The sequence below is a fragment of the Dendrobates tinctorius genome, unplaced genomic scaffold (assembly GCF_039654945.1).
Source record: "Dendrobates tinctorius isolate UK_male_01 unplaced genomic scaffold, ASM3965494v1 ptg000048l, whole genome shotgun sequence".
Lineage (NCBI taxonomy): Eukaryota > Metazoa > Chordata > Amphibia > Anura > Dendrobatidae > Dendrobates > Dendrobates tinctorius.
Genome location: NW_027361716.1, coordinates 6665001 through 6685000, shown reverse-complemented (window position 1 = coordinate 6685000; position 20000 = coordinate 6665001). Strand labels below are relative to the sequence as shown.

At 38.9% G+C, this 20000-nt stretch overlaps 7 non-coding genes across 7 annotated transcripts; all 7 read left to right on the top strand.

Annotated features, from left to right (window-relative positions):
* Positions 1–1983: 1983 nt before the first annotated feature.
* TRNAS-AGA (transfer RNA serine (anticodon AGA)) lies at positions 1984–2065 on the top strand. The gene has a single exon. It is a non-coding gene; the product is annotated as a tRNA-Ser (tRNA).
* Positions 2066–8491: 6426 nt separating this feature from the next.
* TRNAQ-UUG (transfer RNA glutamine (anticodon UUG)) lies at positions 8492–8563 on the top strand. Its single transcript has one exon. It is a non-coding gene; the product is annotated as a tRNA-Gln (tRNA).
* Positions 8564–10214: 1651 nt separating this feature from the next.
* TRNAQ-UUG (transfer RNA glutamine (anticodon UUG)) lies at positions 10215–10286 on the top strand. Its single transcript has one exon. It is a non-coding gene; the product is annotated as a tRNA-Gln (tRNA).
* Positions 10287–14492: 4206 nt separating this feature from the next.
* TRNAS-AGA (transfer RNA serine (anticodon AGA)) lies at positions 14493–14574 on the top strand. Its single transcript has one exon. It is a non-coding gene; the product is annotated as a tRNA-Ser (tRNA).
* A 1641-nt stretch (positions 14575–16215) lies between these two features.
* TRNAS-AGA (transfer RNA serine (anticodon AGA)) lies at positions 16216–16297 on the top strand. The gene has a single exon. It is a non-coding gene; the product is annotated as a tRNA-Ser (tRNA).
* A 2361-nt stretch (positions 16298–18658) lies between these two features.
* On the top strand, positions 18659–18730 carry TRNAQ-UUG (transfer RNA glutamine (anticodon UUG)). Its single transcript has one exon. It is a non-coding gene; the product is annotated as a tRNA-Gln (tRNA).
* A 915-nt stretch (positions 18731–19645) lies between these two features.
* Positions 19646–19727, top strand: TRNAS-AGA (transfer RNA serine (anticodon AGA)). Its single transcript has one exon. It is a non-coding gene; the product is annotated as a tRNA-Ser (tRNA).
* Positions 19728–20000: the final 273 nt, after the last annotated feature.

Genomic DNA, 20000 nt, shown 5'->3' with positions numbered 1-20000 from the left:
TCCAAAACCTGATCAAATGAACATCAAGTCTTTTTTACTTGGAAATGATTATGTTCAGTCTTCTCAGCATTTTTGGATTATTTTTAAGGATGTTTTTGGAGCTGACTGACTCCAAATCCACATTATGAAGAGGGAAAAGCTTTAAACTGTTAATGGTTCCCATTGATGATGACTTTAAATCAGATTTTGCATTTTACTGAGACCTTGTATTTTCTTTTCATTTTCTGAGATGTCTTCCAGTGGGTTGATCACTGAGCTTGATCATGGTGCTATTAGAAAACATGTGTGAAACTCATAAAAGCTTGACGTCTGAGTAGTCGTGGCCGAGTGGTCTGAAATCCATTGGGGTCTCCCCGCGCAGGTTCCAATTCTGCCGACTACGTCTATGTTTCAATAACTTTTTGACCTTTTATCTTTGTTGTTCAATTTGCATGTTTACTAGTCTATTCCCCATGACAGTGATCTGTGATGGAGCGAGTTTCTAGGACCAAACTGACTTTATCTTTGACTGTTCTTTAGATAATCTATTCTGGAGCAACATTACATGTGCGACTTGCCGCTAATCAAAAGAAGCACCGTGGGTGCCATCAGGTAAGAGGTTTTTCTCTTGATCTTGTCCAGCAGCCACAGACCGCTGTCCTGGCTAATGGACTGGGACATGCACTTTGATTTGCACAAACCTTAAATTATCTCTCAGATGAAGCCTTTTACCATGCAATGCTAATCTTTATCAACTACTGGATGAACAGTTTTCTAACAGTATAAGTTTTGCAATTTATTTTTTTCACACTTTTTCCAAGTAACAGATACAGCAATCTTTTTACTAGCCACTTTTCATCAACATTTCAAACTGTCCTAGCTGTGATATCGTGGAAATGTTGGTAAATTTGTGGAATGAAAGGTTATAAGATATCAATTTACCATTGTGTATGATTGCAGATTTGCACTGCAGCTTTGGAGCCTGTTTTCGCCATCGTTCACGATTTCATATGCTTTATTCTGCACAACAAGCCGCAGCCATGACTGTGTAATGGTTAGCACTCTGGACTTTGAATCATGTGATCTGAATTCAAATCTCAGTGGAACCTGGGCACATATTTCGATTTTTCCATCTGCACTCAGATCGACGATGCCCAATGTTTATGATGAAACAAGCAATTTAAAATCCACATAATAAAAGACAAAAAAAGAGTTCAAGGATTCATGGAATACCATGGTCAAAGCTGTCAATCAAGTAGGATTAGCAAAATTAAAATTGTTTATGTCACTCATTGTCAATGTCATACCAAGCAATCTCATTATTCACATAACACTCTTTCCAAGTGGGTGAATCTGACAAGGATTTGAAGCCAAAATGGCTTCAGGAAGTGTTTTCGATTTTTCTCTAAGCCATCTTTTCTTGTGTTTTCCAGAATTTCCTAAAGTGCCTTATAAACATTTTTGGTGGTGTTTTTCTAAAAATTCTTTTCGGCGTCTTTTGAATGTGTTTTGTGGCTTTTTTTGTAGCACACAAAAGTCAATCAGGACCCTTTATAGGGTCTTTCGAACCTTACCCTTGACTTGTATTATAGGTATGGAGCTGTTCAAAGTGAAAAACAGCTGAAGATTGATATGGTAATTTCAGTTAACCGCTGGACATTTTTGGAAACTTGAGATGGTTAATAGACGCTCCAAAGCCTGATCAAATGAACATCAAGTCTTTTTTACTTGGAAATGATTATGTTCAGTTTTCTCAGCATTTTTGGATTATTTTTAAAGATGTTTTTGGAGCTGACTGACTCCAAATCCACATTATGAAGAGGGAAAAGCTTTAAACTGTGAATGGTTCCCATGGATGATGAATTTAAATCAGATTTTTGCATTTTACTGAGACCTTGTATTCTCTTTTCTTTTTCTGAGATGTCTTCCAGAGGGTTGATCACTGAGCTTGATCATGGAGCTATTAGAAAAGGTGTGTGAAACTCATAACAGCTTGACGTCTGAGTAGTCGTGGCCGAGTGGTTAAGGCGATGGACTAGAAAGCCATTGGGGTCTCACCGCGCAGGTTCAAATCCTGCCGACTACGTCTATGTTTCATAAACTTTTTGACCTTTTACCTTTGTTGTTCAATTTGCATGTTTACTAGTCTATTCCCCATGACAGTGATCTGTGATGGAGCTAGTTTCTAGGACCAAACTGACTTTATCTTTGACTGTTCTTTAGATAATCTATTCTGGAGCAACATTACATGTGCGACTTGCCGCTAATCAAAAGAAGCACCGTGGGTGCCATCAGGTAAGAGGTTTTTCTCTTGATCTTGTCCAGCAGCCACAGACCGCTGTTCTGGCTAATGGACTGGGACATACACTTTGATTTGCACAAAACTTAAATTATCTCTCAGATGAAGCCTTTTACCATTCAATGCTAATCTTTATCAACTACTGGATGAACAGTTTTCTAACAGTATAAGTTTTGCAATTTATTTTTTTCACACTTTTTCCAAGTAACAGATACAGCAATCTTTTTACTAGCCACTTTTCATCAACATTTCAAACTGTCCTAGCTGTGATATCGTGGAAATGTTGGTAAATTTGTGGAATGAAAGGTTATAAGATATCAATTTACCATTGTGTATGATTGCAGATTTGCACTGCAGCTTTGGAGCCTGTTTTCGCCATCGTTCACAATTTCATATGCTTTATTCAGCACAACAAGCCGCAGCCATGACTGTGTAATGGTTGGTTCCATGGTGTAATGGTTAGCACTCTGGACTTTGAATCCTGTTATCTGAATTCAAAACTCAGTGTAACCTGGGCACACATTTCAATTTTTCCATCTGCACTCAGATCGACGATGCCCAATGTTTATGATGAAACAAGCAATTTAAAATCCACATAATAAAAGACCAAAAAAGAGTTCAAGGATTCATGGAATACCATGGTCAAAGCAGTCAATCAAGTAGGATTAGCAAAAATTAAAATTGTCTATGTCACTCATTGTCTATGTCATACCAAGCAATCTCATACTCTGTGACTTGAGTCAATATTCACATAACACTCTTTCCAAGTGGGTGAATCTGACAAGGATTTGAAGCCAAAATGGCTTCAGGAAGTGTTTTTGATTTTTCTCTAAGCCATCTTTTCTTGTGTTTTCCAGAATTTCCTAAAGTGCCTTATAAACATTTTTGGTGGTGTTTTTCTAAAAATTCTTTTCGGCGTCTTTTGAATGTGTTTTGTGGCTTTTTTTGTAGCACACAAAAGTCAATCAGGACCCTTTATAGGGTCTTTCGAACCTTACCGTTGACTAGTATTATAGGTATGGAGCTTTTCAAAGTGAAAAACAGCTGAAGATTGATATGGTAATTTCAGTTAACCGCTGGACATTTTTGGAATCTTCAGATGGTTAATAGACGCTCCAAAGCCTGATCAAATGAACATCAAGTCTTTTTTCATGTTATGTGAATATTGACTCAAGTCACAGAGTATGAGATTGTTTGGTATGACATAGACAATGAGTGACATAGACAATTTTAATTTTTGCTAATCCTACTTGATCCTAATCCTACTGCTTTGACGATGGTATTCCATGAATCCTTGAACTCATTTTTTGTCTTTTATTATGTGGATTTTAAATTGCTTGTTTCATCATCAACATTGGGCATTGTCGATCTGAGTGCAGATGGAAAAATCGAAATATGTGCCCAGGTTCTACTGAGATTTGAACTCAGATTATTGGATTCAAAGTCCAGAGTGCTAACCATTACACCATGGAACCAACCATGACGCAATCATGGCTGCGGCTTGTTTTGCTGAATAAAGCATATGAAATCGTGAACGATGGCGAAAACAGGCTCCAAAGCTGCAGTGCAAATCTGCAATCATACACAATGGTAAATTGATATCTTATAACCTTTCATTCCACAAATTTACCAACATTTCCACGATATCACAGCTAGCGCAGTTTGAAATGTTGATGAAAAGTGGCTAGTAAAAAGATTGCTGCATCTGTTACTTGGAAAAAGTGTGAAAAAAATAAATTGCAAAACTTATAATGTTAGAAAACTGTTCATCCAGTAGTCGATAAAGATTAGCATTGCATGGTAAAAGGCTTCATCTGAGAGATAATTTAAGGTTTGTGCAAATCAAAGTGCATGTCCCAGTCCATTAGCCAGGACAGAGGTCTGTGGCTGCTGGACAAGATCAAGAGAAAAACCTCTTACCTGATGGCACCCACGGTGCTTCTTTTGATTAGCAGCAAGTCGCACATGTAATGTTGCTCCAGAATAGATTATCTAAAGAACAGTCAAAGATAAAGTCAGATTGGTCCTAGAAACTCGCTCCATCACAGATCACTGTCATGGGGAATAGACTAGTAAACATGCAAATTGAACAACAAAGATAAAAGGTCAAAAAGTTATTGAAACGTAGTCGGCAGGAGACTGCACGGGGAGACCCCAATGGATTTCAAGTCCATCGCCTTAACCACTCGGCCACGACTACTCGGACGTCAAGCTGTTATGAACTTCACACATGTTTTTAACATGGACTAGAAATCCATTGGGGTTTTCCCGCACAGGTTCAAATCCTGACGTCTATGTTTCAATAACTTTTTGACCTTTTATCTTTGTTGTTCAATTTGCATGTTTACTAGTCTATTCCCCATGACAGTGATCTGTGATGGAGCGAGTCTCTAGGACCAAACTGACTTTATCTTTATCTGTTCTTTAGATAATCTATTCTGGAGCAACATTACATGTGCGACTTGCCGCTAATCAAAAGAAGCACCGTGGGTGCCATCATGTAAGAGGTTTTTCTCTTGATCTTGTCCAGCAGCCACAGACCGCTGTCCTGGCTGATGGACTGGGACATGTGCTTTGATGTGCACAAACCTTAACCCCTTCACCCCCAAGGGTGGTTTGCACGTTCAGTAGTTCTCGCCACAGCCTTTGGCCTAGGTGCCTCCATCTCGGTATCCGAAGTCCAGCACCGTTAGCTGGACTTGCCACCGTCAACTGCCAAGGCAGTGCTTGCTAGCACAGGTACCTCCTGCCTAGTAACCGTGGTCCAGCACCGTCAGCTGTTCCTCGGTAGTGCCATTGGCTCTTGTAGCTTTTGCTACCCATCTGGGTTCCAGCACTGTCAGCTGGTTCTCAGCAGTGTCTTTGGCACGGGTACTCCCTGTTGCCCAGCCTGTTTTCAGCACGCCTGCTGTTTCCGGGTAGTGTCAAGGTCACTATGCCACCAATCCGTTGTCCTGTCGTCTTGCGGCCGGGTTAGCCGACTCTACGGTGCCTGCAGTTTAGGTGACTCCTATGTGGGCTGCGGGAACTGGCACTGAAGGCTGGATCCGTAGTGCCAATGGGACATGGACCCCCTGTAGGACTGTGGGTTTCGGTAACTGCGGCCGGCTTGCGGCCTGGCTACTTTGCTTTGAATGGGTACCTCCTGCCACCCATCCGGGTTCCAGCACTGTCTGCTGGTTCTCGCCAGGGCCTTTGGCCTAGGTGCCTCCAACTCGGTATCCGAAGTCCAGCACCGTCAGCTGGTCCTTGGTAGTGCTTTTTAGCACAGGTACCTTCTGCTTAGTAACCGTGGTCCAGCACCGTCAGTTGGTCCTTGGTAGTGCCATTGGCTCTTGTTCCTTCTGCTACCCATCTGGGTGCCAGCACTGTCTGCTGGTGCTCGCCACAGCCTTTGGCCTAGGTGCCTCCATCTCGGTATCCGAGGTCCAGCACCGTCAGCTGGTTCTTGGTAGTGCTTTTTAGCACAGGTACCTTCTGCTTAGTAACCGTGGTCCAGCACCGTCAGTTGGTCCTCGGTAGTGCCATTGGCTCTTGTTCCTTCTGCTACCCATCCAGGTGCCAGCACTGTCTGCTGGTTCTCGCCAGTTTCTCAGCCTTCTTGTACCTTCTGCTACATTTCCAAGATCAAGCTTTTTGAAATTGTCTTTGGTAATCCTTATTGATCTCCATGACGACGACCCTGATGACGACGACCCTGAAGACCACACCAAAGAAGACCAGAAATATGACCCTAAATAATAAGACCAAGAGAACAAAGAACATGAAGACAACCACCAAGATACAGAACAAAAGACAGAAGAACAAGAAGCAGAAGAAGCAAAAGCAGAAGAACAGAAAGCAGAAGAACATTAAGCATAAGACTAAAAATCAGCATAGAAGAAATCAAAATTATAAGCAGAAGAAGACTAAGCAGTAAATGGGGGTGAGTCCGTTCCTCCTCGTGGTGCCCCTGCTGCAGGCCAAACTGAGCGCGGACAAATCCTGTTGTAAATCTTTAGTGACAGGCAGAACGTAAGGTGTAATCTTATAACTTTTATAGATAAGTACAACAGGAATGCCTGTCATCATAAGAAAATGAAAACAAAGAAGCATAGGAAGAAGATGAAGAAATAGCATATTAAAGTTAATAATAGCTGAATAAGAAGAATATGAAGAATGGAAAAAAAAATTAATGGGAAGAAGATGAAGAAGAAGATGAATAAGGTGAAGAAAAAGTTGATGAAAAAAATGCTACTGCTGCGTTCATGAAGGAGAAAGTGTGGGAGAAGTACAAAAGAAGGTGAAGAGCATGGAAGTTGTGAAACATACATATCTGACAAAATATAAAAAAAAGGTTAACATAGTCAATATCTTTTTAACTCCGAACGTCTTGAAAAAAAAAATTGGAATTAATGCTATGCCATGTGATTTGAATAAACCACTATGCCTTTATTTGTCTCCTCCACCAATACATTCTACATGATTCTTATTTGTTTTCAATTATGTAGAATTAGCCAACAAGGAAATAAAGGGCTTTTTTTAATTCCGATACCGGAAGTCCCATTGACTTGAATGGGACTTCCGGTATCGGAATCGGCGATACCCGATATTTTTTTTGTATCGGGCGATACCATCCGATACGATACTTTTGGGTATCGAATGGTATCTCTCAACACTAATGATGACTTTAAATCAGATTTTTGCAAAAGCTATCAATCAAGTAGGATAAGCAAAATGTAAAATTAGCTTCAGGAAACAAAACTCATTGTCTATGTCATACCAAGCAATCTCATACTCTGTGACTTGAGTCAATATTCACATAACACTCTTTCCAAGTGGGTGAATCTGACAAGGATTTGAAGCCAAAATGGCTTCAGGAAGTGTTTTTGATTTTTCTCTAAGCCATCTTTTCTTGTGTTTTCCAGAATTTCCTAAAGTGCCTTATAAACATTTTTGGTGGTGTTTTTCTAAAAATTCTTTTCGGCGTCTTTTGAATGTGTTTTGTGGCTTTTTTTGTAGCACTCAAAAGTCAATCAGGACCCTTTATAGGGTCTTTCGAACCTTACCGTTGACTTGTAGTATAGGTATGGAGCTGTTCAAAGTGAAAAACAGCTGAAGATTGATATGGTAATTTCAGTTAACCGCTGGACATTTTTGGAAACTTGACATGGTTAATAGACGCTCCAAAGCCTGATCAAATGAACATCAAGTCTTTTTTACTTGGAAATTATTATGTTCAGTCTTCTCAGCATTTTCGGATTATTTTTAAGGATGTTTTTGGAGCTGACTGACTCCAAATCCACATTATGAAAGGGAAAAGCTTTAAACTGTGAATGGTTCCCATTGATGATGACTTTAAATCAGATTTTTGCATTTTACTGAGACCTTGTATTTTCTTTTCATTTTCTGAGATGTCTTCCAGAGGGTTGATCACTGAGCTTGATCATGGTACTATTAGAAAACGTGTGTGAAACTCATAACAGCTTGAAGGCCGAGTAGTCGTGGCCGAGTGGTTAAGGCGATGGGCAAGAAATCCATTGGGGTCTCCCCGCGCAGGTGCAAATCCTGCCGACTACGTCAATGTTTCAATAACTTTTTGACCTTTTATCTTTGTTGTTCAATTTGCATGTTTACTAGTCTATTCCCCATGACAGTGATCTGTGATGGAGCGAGTTTCCAGGACCAAACTGACTTTATCTTTGACTGTTCTTTAGATAATCTATTCTGGAGCAACATTACATGTGCGACTTGCCGCTAATGAAAAGAAGCACCGTGGGTGCCATCAGGTAAGAGGTTTTTCTCTTGATCTTGTCCAGCAGCCACAGACCGCTCTCCTGGCTAATGGACTGGGACATGCACTTTGATTTGCACAAACCTTAAATTATCTCTCAGATGAAGCCTTTTACCATGCAATGCTAATCTTTATCGACTACTGGATGAACAGTTTTCTAACAGTATAAGTTTTGCAATTTATTGTTTTCACACTTTTTCCAAGTAACAGATACAGCAATCTTTTTACTAGCCACTTTTCATCAACATTTCAAAATGCGCTAGCTGAGATATCATGGAAATGTTGGTAAATTTGTGGAATGAAAGGTTATAAGATATCAATTTACCATTGTGTATGAATGCAGATTTGCACTGCAGCTTTGGAGCCTGTTTTCGCCATCGTTCACGATTTCATATGCTTTATTCAGCACAACAAGCCGCAGCCATGTCTGAGGCATGGTTGGTTCCATGGTGTAATGGTTAGCACTCTGGACTTTGAATCCAGTGATCCGAGTTCAAATCTCAGTGGAACCTGGGCACACATTTCGATTTTTCCATCTGCACTCAGATCGACGATGCCCAATGTTTATGATGAAACAAGCAATTTAAAATACACATAATAAAAGACAAAAAAAGAGTTCAAGGATCCATGGAATACCATGGTCAAAGCAGTCAATCAAGTAGTATTAGCAAAAATTAAAATTGTCTATATCACTCATTGTCTATGTCTTACCAAGCAATCTCATACACTGTGACTTGAGTCAATATTCACATAACACTCTTTCCAAGTGGGTGAATCTGACAAGGATTTGAAGCCAAAATGGCTTCAGGAAGTGTTTTTGATTTTTCTCTAAGCCATCTTTTCTTGTGTTTTTCAGAATTTCCTAAAGTGCCTTATAAACATTTTTGGTGGTGTTTTTCTAAAAATTCTTTTCGGCGTCTTTTGAATGTGTTTTGTGGCTTTTTTTGTAGCACACAAAAGTCATTCAGGACCCTTTATAGGGTCTTTCGAACCTTACCGTTGACTTGTAGTATAAGTATGGAGCTGTTCAAAGTGAAAAACAGCTGAAGATTGATATGGTAATTTCAGTTAACCGCTGGACATTTTAGGAAACTTGACATGGTTAATAGACGCTCCAAAGCCTGATCAAATGAACATCAAGTCTTTTTTACTTGGAAATGATTATGTTCAGTCTTCTCAGCATTTTCGGATTATTTTTAAGGATGTTTTTGGAGCTGACTGACTCCAAATCCACATTATGAAAAGGGAAAAGCTTTAAACTGTGAATGGTTCCCATTGATGATGACTTTAAATCAGATTTTTGCATTTTACTGAGACCTTGTATTTTCTTTTCATTTTCTGAGATGTCTTCCAGAGGGTTGATCACTGAGCTTGATCATGGTGCTATTAGAAAACGTGTGTGAAACTCATAACAGCTTGAAGGCCGAGTAGTCGTGGCCGAGTGGTTAAGGCGATGGGCAAGAAATCCATTGGGGTCTCCCCGCGCAGGTGCAAATCCTGCCGACTATGTCTATGTTTCAATAACTTTTTGACCTTTTATCTTTGTTGTTCAATTTGCATGTTTACTAGTCTATTCCCCATGACAGTGATCTGTGATGGAGCGAGTTTCCAGGACCAAACTGACTTTATCTTTGACTGTTCTTTAGATAATCTATTCTGGAGCAACATTACATGTGCGACTTGCCGCTAATGAAAAGAATCACCGTGGGTGCCATCAGGTAAGAGGTTTTTCTCTTGATCTTGTCCAGCAGCCACAGACCGCTCTCCTGGCTAATGGACTGGGACATGCACTTTGATTTGCACAAACCTTAAATTATCTCTCAGATGAAGCCTTTTACCATGCAATGCTAATCTTTATCGACTACTGGATGAACAGTTTTCTAACAGTATAAGTTTTGCAATTTATTGTTTTCACACTTTTTCCAAGTAACAGATACAGCAATCTTTTTACTAGCCACTTTTCATCAACATTTCAAAATGCGCTAGCTGAGATATCGTGGAAATGTTGGTAAATTTGTGGAATGAAAGGTTATAAGATATCAATTTACCATTGTGTATGAATGCAGATTTGCACTGCAGCTTTGGAGCCTGTTTTCGCCATCGTTCACGATTTCATATGCTTTATTCAGCACAACAAGCCGCAGCCATGTCTGAGGCATGGTTGGTTCCATGGTGTAATGGTTAGCACTCTGGACTTTGAATCCAGTGATCTGAGTTCAAAACTCAGTGGAACCTGAGCACTCATTTTGATTTTTCCATCTGCACTCAGATCGACGATGCCCAATGTTTATGATGAAACAAGCAATTTAAAATCCACATAATAAAAGACAAAAAAAGAGTTCAAGGATTCATGGAATACCATGGTCAAAGCTGTCAATCAAGTAGGATTAGCAAAAATTAAAATTGTCTATATCACTCATTGTCTATGTCATACCAAGCAATCTCATACTCTGTGACTTGAGTCAATATTCACATAACACTCTTTCCAAGTGGGTGAATCTGACAAGGATTTGAAGCCAAAATGGCTTCAGGAAGTGTTTTTGATTTTTCTCTAAGCCATCTTTTCTTGTGTTTTCCAGAATTTCCTAAAGTGCCTTATAAACATTTTTGGTGGTGTTTTTCTAAAAATTCTTTTCGGCGTCTTTTTAATGTGTTTTGTGGCTTTTTTTGTAGCACACAAAAGTCAATCAGGACCCTTTATAGGGTCTTTCGAACCTTACCGTTGACTTGTAGTATAGGTATGGAGCTGTTCAAAGTGAAAAACATCTGAAGATTGATATGGTAATTTCAGTTAACCGCTGGACATTTTTGGAAACTTGACATGGTTAATATACGCTCCAAAGCCTGATCAAATGAACACCAAGTCTTTTTTACTTGGAAATGATTATTTTCAGTCTTCTCAGCATTTTCGGATTATTTTTAAGGATGTTTTTGGAGCTGACTGACTCCAAATCCACATTATGAAGAGGGAAAAGCTTTAAACTGTGAATGGTTCCCATTGATGATGACTTTAAATCAGATTTTTGCATTTTACTGAGACCTTGTATTTTCTTTTCATTTTCTGAGATGTCTTCCAGAGGGTTGATCACTGAGCTTGATCATGGTGCTATTAGAAAACGTGTGTGAAACTCATAACAGCTTGACGTCTGAGTAGTCGTGGCGGAGTGGTTAAGGCGATGGACTAGATATCCATTGGGGTCTCCCCGCGCAGGTTCAAATCCTGCCGATTATGTCTATGTTTCAATATTTTTTTGACCTTTTATCTTTGTTGTTCAATTTGCATGTTTACTAGTCTATTCCCCATGACAGTGATCTGTGATGGAGCGAGTTTCCTCGACCAAACTGACTTTATCTTTGACTGTTCTTTAGATAATCTATTCTGTAGCAACATTACATGTGCTACTTGCCGCTAATCAAAAGAAGCACCGTGGGTGCCATCAGGTAAGAGGATTTTCTCTTGATCTTGTCCAGCAGCCACAGACCGCTGTCCTGGCTAATGGACTGGGACATGCACTTTGATTTGCACAAACCTTAAATTATCTCTCAGATGAAGCCTTTTACCATGCAATGCTAATCTTTATCGACTACTGGATGAACAGTTTTCTAACAGTATAAGTTTTGCAATTTATTTTTTTCACACTTTTTCCAAGTAACAGATACAGCAATCTTTTCACTAGCCACTTTTCATCAACATTTCAAACTGCGCTAGCTGTGATATCGTGGAAATGTTGGTAAATTTGTGGAATGAAAGGTTATAAGATATCAATTTACCATTGTGTATGAATGCAGGTTTGCACTGCAGCTTTGGAGCCTGTTTTCGCCATCGTTCACGATTTCATATGCTTTATTCAGCACAACAAGCCGCAGCCATGTCTGAGGCATGGTTGGTTCCATGATGTTATGGTTAGCACTCTTGACTTTGAATCCAGTGATCTGAGTTCAAATCTCAGTGGAACCTGGGCACACATTTCGATTTTTCCATCTGCACTCAGATCGACGATGCCCAATGTTTAAGATGAAACAAGCAATTTAAAATCCACATAATAAAAGACAAAAAAAAGTTCAAGGATTCATGGAATACCAAGGTCAAAGCAGTCAATCAAGTAGGATTAGCAAAAATTAAAATTGTCTATGTCACTCATTGTCTATGTCATACCAAGCAATCTCATACTCTGTGACTTGAGTCAATATTCACATAACACTCTTTCCAAGTGGGTGAATCTGACAAGGATTTGAAGCCAAAATGGCTTCAGGAAGTGTTTTTGATTTTTCTCTAAGACATCTTTTCTTGTGTTTTCCAGAATTTCCTAAAGTGCCTTATAAACATTTTTGGTGGTGTTTTTCTAAAAATTCTTTTCGGCGTCTTTTGAATGTGTTTTGTGGCTTTTCTTGTAGCACACAAAAGTCATTCAGGACCCTTTATAGGGTCTTTCGAACCTTACCGTTGACGTGTAGTATAGGTATGGAGCTGTTCAAAGTGAAAAACAGCTAAAGATTGATATGGTAATTTCAGTTCTAATTTCAGAGCTGACTGACTCCAAATCCACATTATGAAGAGGGAAAAGCTTTAAACTGTGAATGGTTCCCATTGATGATGACTTTAAATCAGATTTTTGCATTTTACTGAGACCTTGTATTTTCTTTTCATTTTCTGAGATGTCTTCCAGAGGGTTGATCACTGAGCTTGATCATGGTGCTATTAGAAAACGTGTGTGAAACTCATAACAGCTTGAAGTCCGAGTAGTCGTGTCCGAGTGGTTAAGGCGATGGGCAAGAAATCCATTGGGGTCTCCCCGCGCAGGTGCAAATCCTGCTGACTACGTCTATGTTTCAATAACTTTTTGACCTTTTATCTCTGTTGTTCAATTTGCATGTTTACTAGTCTATTCCCCATGACAGTGATCTGTGATGGAGCGAGTTTCTTGGACCAAACTGACTTTATCTTTGACTGTTCTTTAGATAATCTATTCTGGAGCAACATTACATGTGCGACTTGCCGCTAATCAAAAGAAGCACCGTGGGTGCCATCAGGTAAGAGGTTTTTCTCTTGATCTTGTCCAGCAGCCACAGACCTCTGTCCTGGCTAATGGACTGGGACATGCACTTTGATTTGCACAAACCTTAAATTATCTCTCAGATGAAGCCTTTTACCATGCAATACTAATCTTTATCAAATACTGGATGAACAGTTTTCTAACAGTATAAGTTTTGCAATTTATTTTTTTCACACTTTTTCCAAGTAACAGATACAGCAATCTTTTTACTAGCCACTTTTCATCAACATTTCAAACTGTCCTAGCTGTGATATCGTGGAAATGTTGGTAAACTTGTGGAATGAAAGGTTATAAAATATCAATTTACCATTGTGTATGATTGCAGATTTGCACTGCAGCTTTGGAGCCTGTTTTCGCCATCGTTCACGATTTCATATGCTTTATTCAGCACAACAAGCCGCAGCCATGACTGTGTAATGGTTGGTTCCATGGTGTAATGGTTAGCACTCTGGACTTTGAATTCTGTGATCTGAGTTCAAATCTCAGTGGTACCTGGGCACACATTTCGATTTTTCCATCTGCACTCAGATCGACGATGCCCAATGTTTATGATGAAACAAGCAATTTAAAATCCACATAATAAAAGACAAAAAAAGAGTTCAAGGATTCATGGAACACCAAAGCTGTCAATCAAGTAGGATTAGCAAAAATTAAAATTGTCTATGTCATACCAAGCAATCTCATACTCTGTGACTTGAGTCAATATTCACATAACATTTTTTCCAAGTGGGTGAATCTGACAAGGATTTGAAGCCAAAATGGCTTCAGGAAGTGTTTTTGATTTTTCTCTAAGCCATCTTTTCTTGTGTTTTCCAGAATTTCCTAAAGTGCCTTATAAACATTTTTGATGGTGTTTTTCTAAAAATTCTTTTCGGCGTCTTTTGAATGTGTTTTGTGGCTTTTTTTGTAGCACACAAAAGTCAATCAGGACCCTTTATAGGGTCTTTCGAACCTTACCGTTGACTTGTATTATAGGTATGGAGCTGTTCAAAGTGAAAAACAGCTGAAGATTGATATGGTAATTTCAGTTAACTGCTGGACATTTTTGGAAACTTGAGATGGTTAATAGACGCTCCAAAGCCTGATCAAATGAACATCAAGTCTTTTTTACTTGGAAATGATTATGTTCAGTCTTCTCAGCATTTTTGGATTATTTTTAAAGATGTTTTTGGAGCTGACTGACTCCAAATCCACATTATGAAGAGGGAAAAGCTTTAAACTGTGAATGGTTCCCATTGATGATGACGTTAAATCAGATTTTTGCATTTTACTGAGACCTTGTATTTTCTTTTCATTTTCTGAGATGTCTTCCAGAGGGTTGATCACTGAGCTTGATCATGGTGCTATTAGAAAACATGTTTGAAACTCATAACAACTTGACGTCCGAGTAGTCGTGGCCGAGTGCTTAAAGCGATGGACTAGAAATCCATTGGGGTCTCCCCGCGCAGGTTCAAATCCTGCCGACTACGTCTATGTTTCAAAAAGTTTTTGACCTTTTATCTTTGTTGTTCAATTTGCATGTTTACTAGTCTATTCCCCATGACAGTGATCTGTGATGGAGCGAGTTTCTAGGACCAAACTGACTTTATCTTTGACTGTTCTTTAGATAATCTATTCTGGAGCAACATTACATGTGCGACTTGCCGCTAATCAAAAGAAGCACCGTGGGTGCCATCAGGTAAGAGGTTTTTCTCTTGATCTTGTCCAGCAGCCACAGACCGCTGTCCTGGCTAATAGACTGGGACATGCACTTTGATTTGCACAAACCTTAAATTATCTCTCAGATGAAGCCTTTTACCATGCAATGCTAATCTTTATCAACTACTGGATGAACAGTTTTCTAACAGTATAAGTTTTGCAATTTATTTTTTTCACACTTTTTCCAAGTAACAGATACAGCAATCTTTTTACTAGCCACTTTTCATCAACATTTCAAACTGTCCTAGCTGTGATATCGTGGAAATGTTGGTAAATTTGTGGAATGAAAGGTTATAAGAAATCAATTTACCATTGTGTATGATTGCAGATTTGCACTGCAGCTTTGGAGCCTGTTTTCGCCATCGTTCACGATTTCATATGCTTTATTCAGCACAACAAGCCGCAGACATGACTGTGTAATGGTTGGTTCTATGGTGTAATGGTTAGCACTCTGGACTTTGAATCCTGTTATCTGAATTCAAATCTCAGTGAAACCTGGGCACACATTTCGATTTTGCCATCTGCACTCAGATCGACGATGCCCAATGTTTATGATGAAACAAGCAATTTATAATCCACATAATAAAAGACAAAAAAAGAGTCCAAGGATTCATGGAATACCATGGTCAAAGCTGTCAATCAAGTAGGATTAGCAAAAATTAAAATTGTCTATGTCACTCATTGTCTATGTCATACCAAGCAATCTCATACTCTGTGACTTGAGTCAATATTCACATAACACTCTTTCCAAGTGGGTGAATCTGACAAGGATTTGAAGCCAAAATGGCTTCAGTAAGTGTTTTTGATTTTTCTCTAAGCCATCTTTTCTTGTGTTTTCCAGAATTTCCTAAAGTGCCTTATAAACATTTTTGGTGGTGTTTTTCTAAAAATTCTTTTCGGCGTCTTTTGAATGTGTTTTGTGGCTTTTTTTGTAGCACACAAAAGTCAATCAGGACCCTTTATAGGGTCTTTCGAACCTTACCGTTGACTTGTATTATAGGTATGGAGCTGTTCAAAGTGAAAAACAGCTGAAGATTGATATGGTAATTTCAGTTAACCGCTGGACATTTTTGGAAACTTGAGATGGTTAATAGACGCTCCAAAGCCTGATCAAATGAACATCAAGTCTTTTTTACTTGGAAATGATTATGTTCAGTCTTCTCAGCATTTTTGGATTATTTTTAAAGATGTTTTTGGAGCTGACTGACTCCAAATCCACATTATGAAGAGGGAAAAGCTTTAAACTGTGAATGGTTCCCATTGATGATGACTTTAAATCAGATTTTTGCATTTTACTGAGACCTTGTATTTTCTTTTCATTTTCTGAGATGTCTTCCAGAGGGTTGATCACTGAGCTTGATCATGGTGCTATTAGAAAACATGTGTGAAACTCAAAACAGCTTGACGTCCGAGTAGTCGTGGCCGAGTGGTTAAGGCGATGGACTAGAAATCTATTGGGGTCTTCCCGCGCAGGTTCAAATCCTGCCGACTACGTCTATGTTTCAATAAGTTTTTGACCTTTTATCTTTGTTGTTCAATTTGCATCTTTACTAGTCTATTCCCCATGACAGTGATCTGTTATGGAGCGAGTTTCTAGGACCAAACTGACTTTATCTTTGACTGTTCTTTAGATAATCTATTCTGGAGCAACATTACATGTGCGACTTGCCGCTAATCAAAAGAAGCACCGTGGGTGCCATCAGGTAAGAGGTTTTTCTCTTGATCTTGTCCAGCAGCCACAGACCGCTGTCCTGGCTAATGGACTGGGACATGCACTTTGATTTGCACAAACCTTAAATTATCTCTCAGATGAAGCCTTTTACCATGCAATGCTAATCTTTATCAACTACTGGATGAACAGTTTTCTAAAAGTATAAGTTTTGCAATTTATTTTTTTCACACTTTTTCCAAGTAACAGATACAGCAATCTTTTTACTAGCCACTTTTCATCAACATTTCAAACTGTCCTAGCTGTGATATCGTGGAAATGTTGGTAAATTTGTGGAATGAGAGGTTATAAGATATCAATTTACCATTGTGTATGATTGCAGATTTGCACTGCAGCTTTGGAGCCTGTTTTCGCCATCGTTCACGATTTCATATGCTTTATTCAGCACAACAAGCCGCAGCCATGACTGTGTAATGGTTGGTTCCATGGTGTAATTGTTAGCACTCTGGACTTTGAATCCTGTGATCTGAATTCAAATCTCAGTGGAACCTGGGCACACATTTCGATTTTTCCATCTGCACTCAGATCGACGATGCCCAATGTTTATGAAGAAACAAGCAATTTAAAATCCACATAATAAAAGACAAAAAAAGAGTTCAAGGATTCATGGAATACCATGGTCAAAGCTGTCAATCAAGTAGGATTAGCAAAAATTAAAATTGTCTATGTCATACCAAGCAATCTCATACTCTGTGACTTGAGTCAATATTCACATAACACTCTTTCCAAGTGGGTGAATCTGACAAGGATTTGAAGCCAAAATGGCTTCAGGAAGTGTTTTTGATTTTTCTCTAAGCCATCTTTTCTTGTGTTTTCCAGAATTTCCTAAAGTGCCTTATAAACATTTTTGGTGGTGTTTTTCTAAAAATTCTTTTCGGCGTCTTTTGAATGTGTTTTGTGGCTTTTTTTGTAGCACACAAAAGTCAATCAGGACCCTTTATAGGGTCTTTCGAACCTTACCGTTGACTTGTATTATAGGTATGGAGCTGTTCAAAGTGAAAAACATCTGAAGATTGATATGGTAATTTCAGTTAACCACTGGACATTTTTGGAAACTTGAGATGGTTAATAGACGCTCCAAAGCCTGATCAAATGAACATCAAGTCTTTTTTACTTGGAAATGATTATGTTCAGTCTTCTCAGCATTTTTGGATTATTTTTAAAGATGTTTTTGGAGCTGACTGACTCCAAATCCACATTATGAAGAGGGAAAAGCTTTAAACTGTGAATGGTTCCCATTGATGATGACTTTAAATCAGATTTTTGCATTTTACTGAGACCTTGTATTTTCTTTTCATTTTCTGAGATGTCTTCCAGAGGGTTGATCACTGAGCTTGATCATGGTGCTATTAGAAAACATGTGTGAAACTCAAAACAGCTTGACGTCCGAGTAGTCGTGGCCGAGTGGTTAAGGCGATGCACTAGAAATCTATTGGGGTCTTCCCGCGCAGGTTCAAATCCTGCTGACTACGTCTATGTTTCAAAAACTTTTTGACCTTTTATCTTTGTTGTTCAATTTGCATGTTTACTAGTCTATTCCCCATGACAGTGATCTGTGATGGAGCGAGTTTCTAGGACCAAACTGACTTTATCTTTGACTGTTCTTTAGATAATCTATTCTGGAGCAACATTACATGTGCGACTTGCCGCTAATCAAAAGAACCACCGTGGGTGCCATCAGGTAAGAGGTTTTTCTCTTGATCTTGTCCAGCAGCCACAGACCGCTGTCCTGGCTAATGGACTGGGACATGCACTTTGATTTGCACAAACCTTAAATTATCTCTCAGTTGAAGCCTTTTACCATGCAATGCTAATCTTTATCAACTACTGGATGAACAGTTTTCTAACAGTATAAGTTTTGCAATTTATTTTTTTCACACTTTTTCCAAGTAACAGATGCAGCAATCTTTTTACTAGCCACTTTTCATCAACATTTCAAACTGTCCTAGATGTGATATCGTGGAAATGTTGGTAAATTTGTGGAATGAAAGGTTATAAGATATCAATTTACCATTGTGTATGATTGCAGATTTGCACTGCAGCTTTGGAGCCTGTTTTCGCCATCGTTCACGATTTCATATGCTTTATTCAGCACAACAAGCCGCAGCCATGACTGTGTAATGGTTGGTTCCATGGTGTAATGGTTAGCACTCTGGACTTTGAATCCTGTTATCTGAGTTCAAATCTCAGTGGAACCTGGGCACACATTTTGATTTTTCCATCTGCACTCAGATCGACGATGCCCAATGTTTATGATGAAACAAGCAATTTAAAATCCACATAATAAAAGACAAAAAAAGAGTTCAAGGATTCATGGAATACCATGGTCAAAGCTGTCAATCAAGTAGGATTAGCAAAAATTAAAATTGTCTATGTCACTCATTGTCTATGTCATACCAAGCAATCTCATACTCTGTGACTTGAGTCAATATTCACATAACACTCTTTCCAAGTGGGTGAATCTGACAAGGATTTGAAGCCAAAATGGCTTCAGGAAGTGTTTTTGATTTTTCTCTAAGCCATCTTTTCTTGTGTTTTCCAGAATTTCCTAAAGTGCCTTATAAACATTTTTGGTGGTGTTTTTCTAAAAAAATTTTCCGGCGTCTTTTGAATGTGTTTTGTGGCTTTTTTTGTAGCACACAAAAGTCAATCAGGACCCTTTATAGGGTCTTTCGAACCTTACCGTTGACTTGTATTATAGGTATGGAGCTGTTCAAAGTGAAAAACAGCTGAAGATTGATATGGTAATTTCAGTTAACCGCTGGACATTTTTGGAAACTTGAGATGGTTAATAGACGCTCCAAAGCCTGATCAAATGAACATCAAGTCTTTTTTACTTGGAAATGATTATGTTCAGTCTTCTCAGCATTTTTGGATTATTTTTAAAGATGTTTTTGGAGCTGACTGACTCCAAATCCACATTATGTAGAGGGAAAAGCTTTAAACTGTGAATGGTTCCCATGGATGATGAATTTAAATCAGATTTTTGCATTTTACTGAGACCTTGTATTTTCTTTTCTTTTTCTGAGATGTCTTCCAGAGGGTTGATCACTGAGCTTGATCATGGAGCTATTAGAAAACGTGTGTGAAACTCATAACAGCTTGCCGTCTGAGTAGTCGTGGCCGAGTGGTTAAGGCGATGGACTAGAAACCCATTGGGGTCTCACCGCGCAGGTTCAAATCCTGCCGACTACGTCTATGTTTCAATAACTTTTTGACCTTTTATCTTTGTTGTTCAATTTGCATGTTTACTAGTCTATTCCCCATGACAGTGATATGTGATGGAGCGATTTTCTAGGACCAAACTTACTTTATCTTTGACTGTTCTTTAGATTATCTATTCTGGAGCAACATTACATGTGCGACTTGCCGCTAATCAAAAGAAGCACCGTGGGTGCCATCAGGTAAGAGGTTTTTCTCTTGATCTTGTCCAGCAGCCACAGACCGCTGTCCTGGCTAATGGACTGG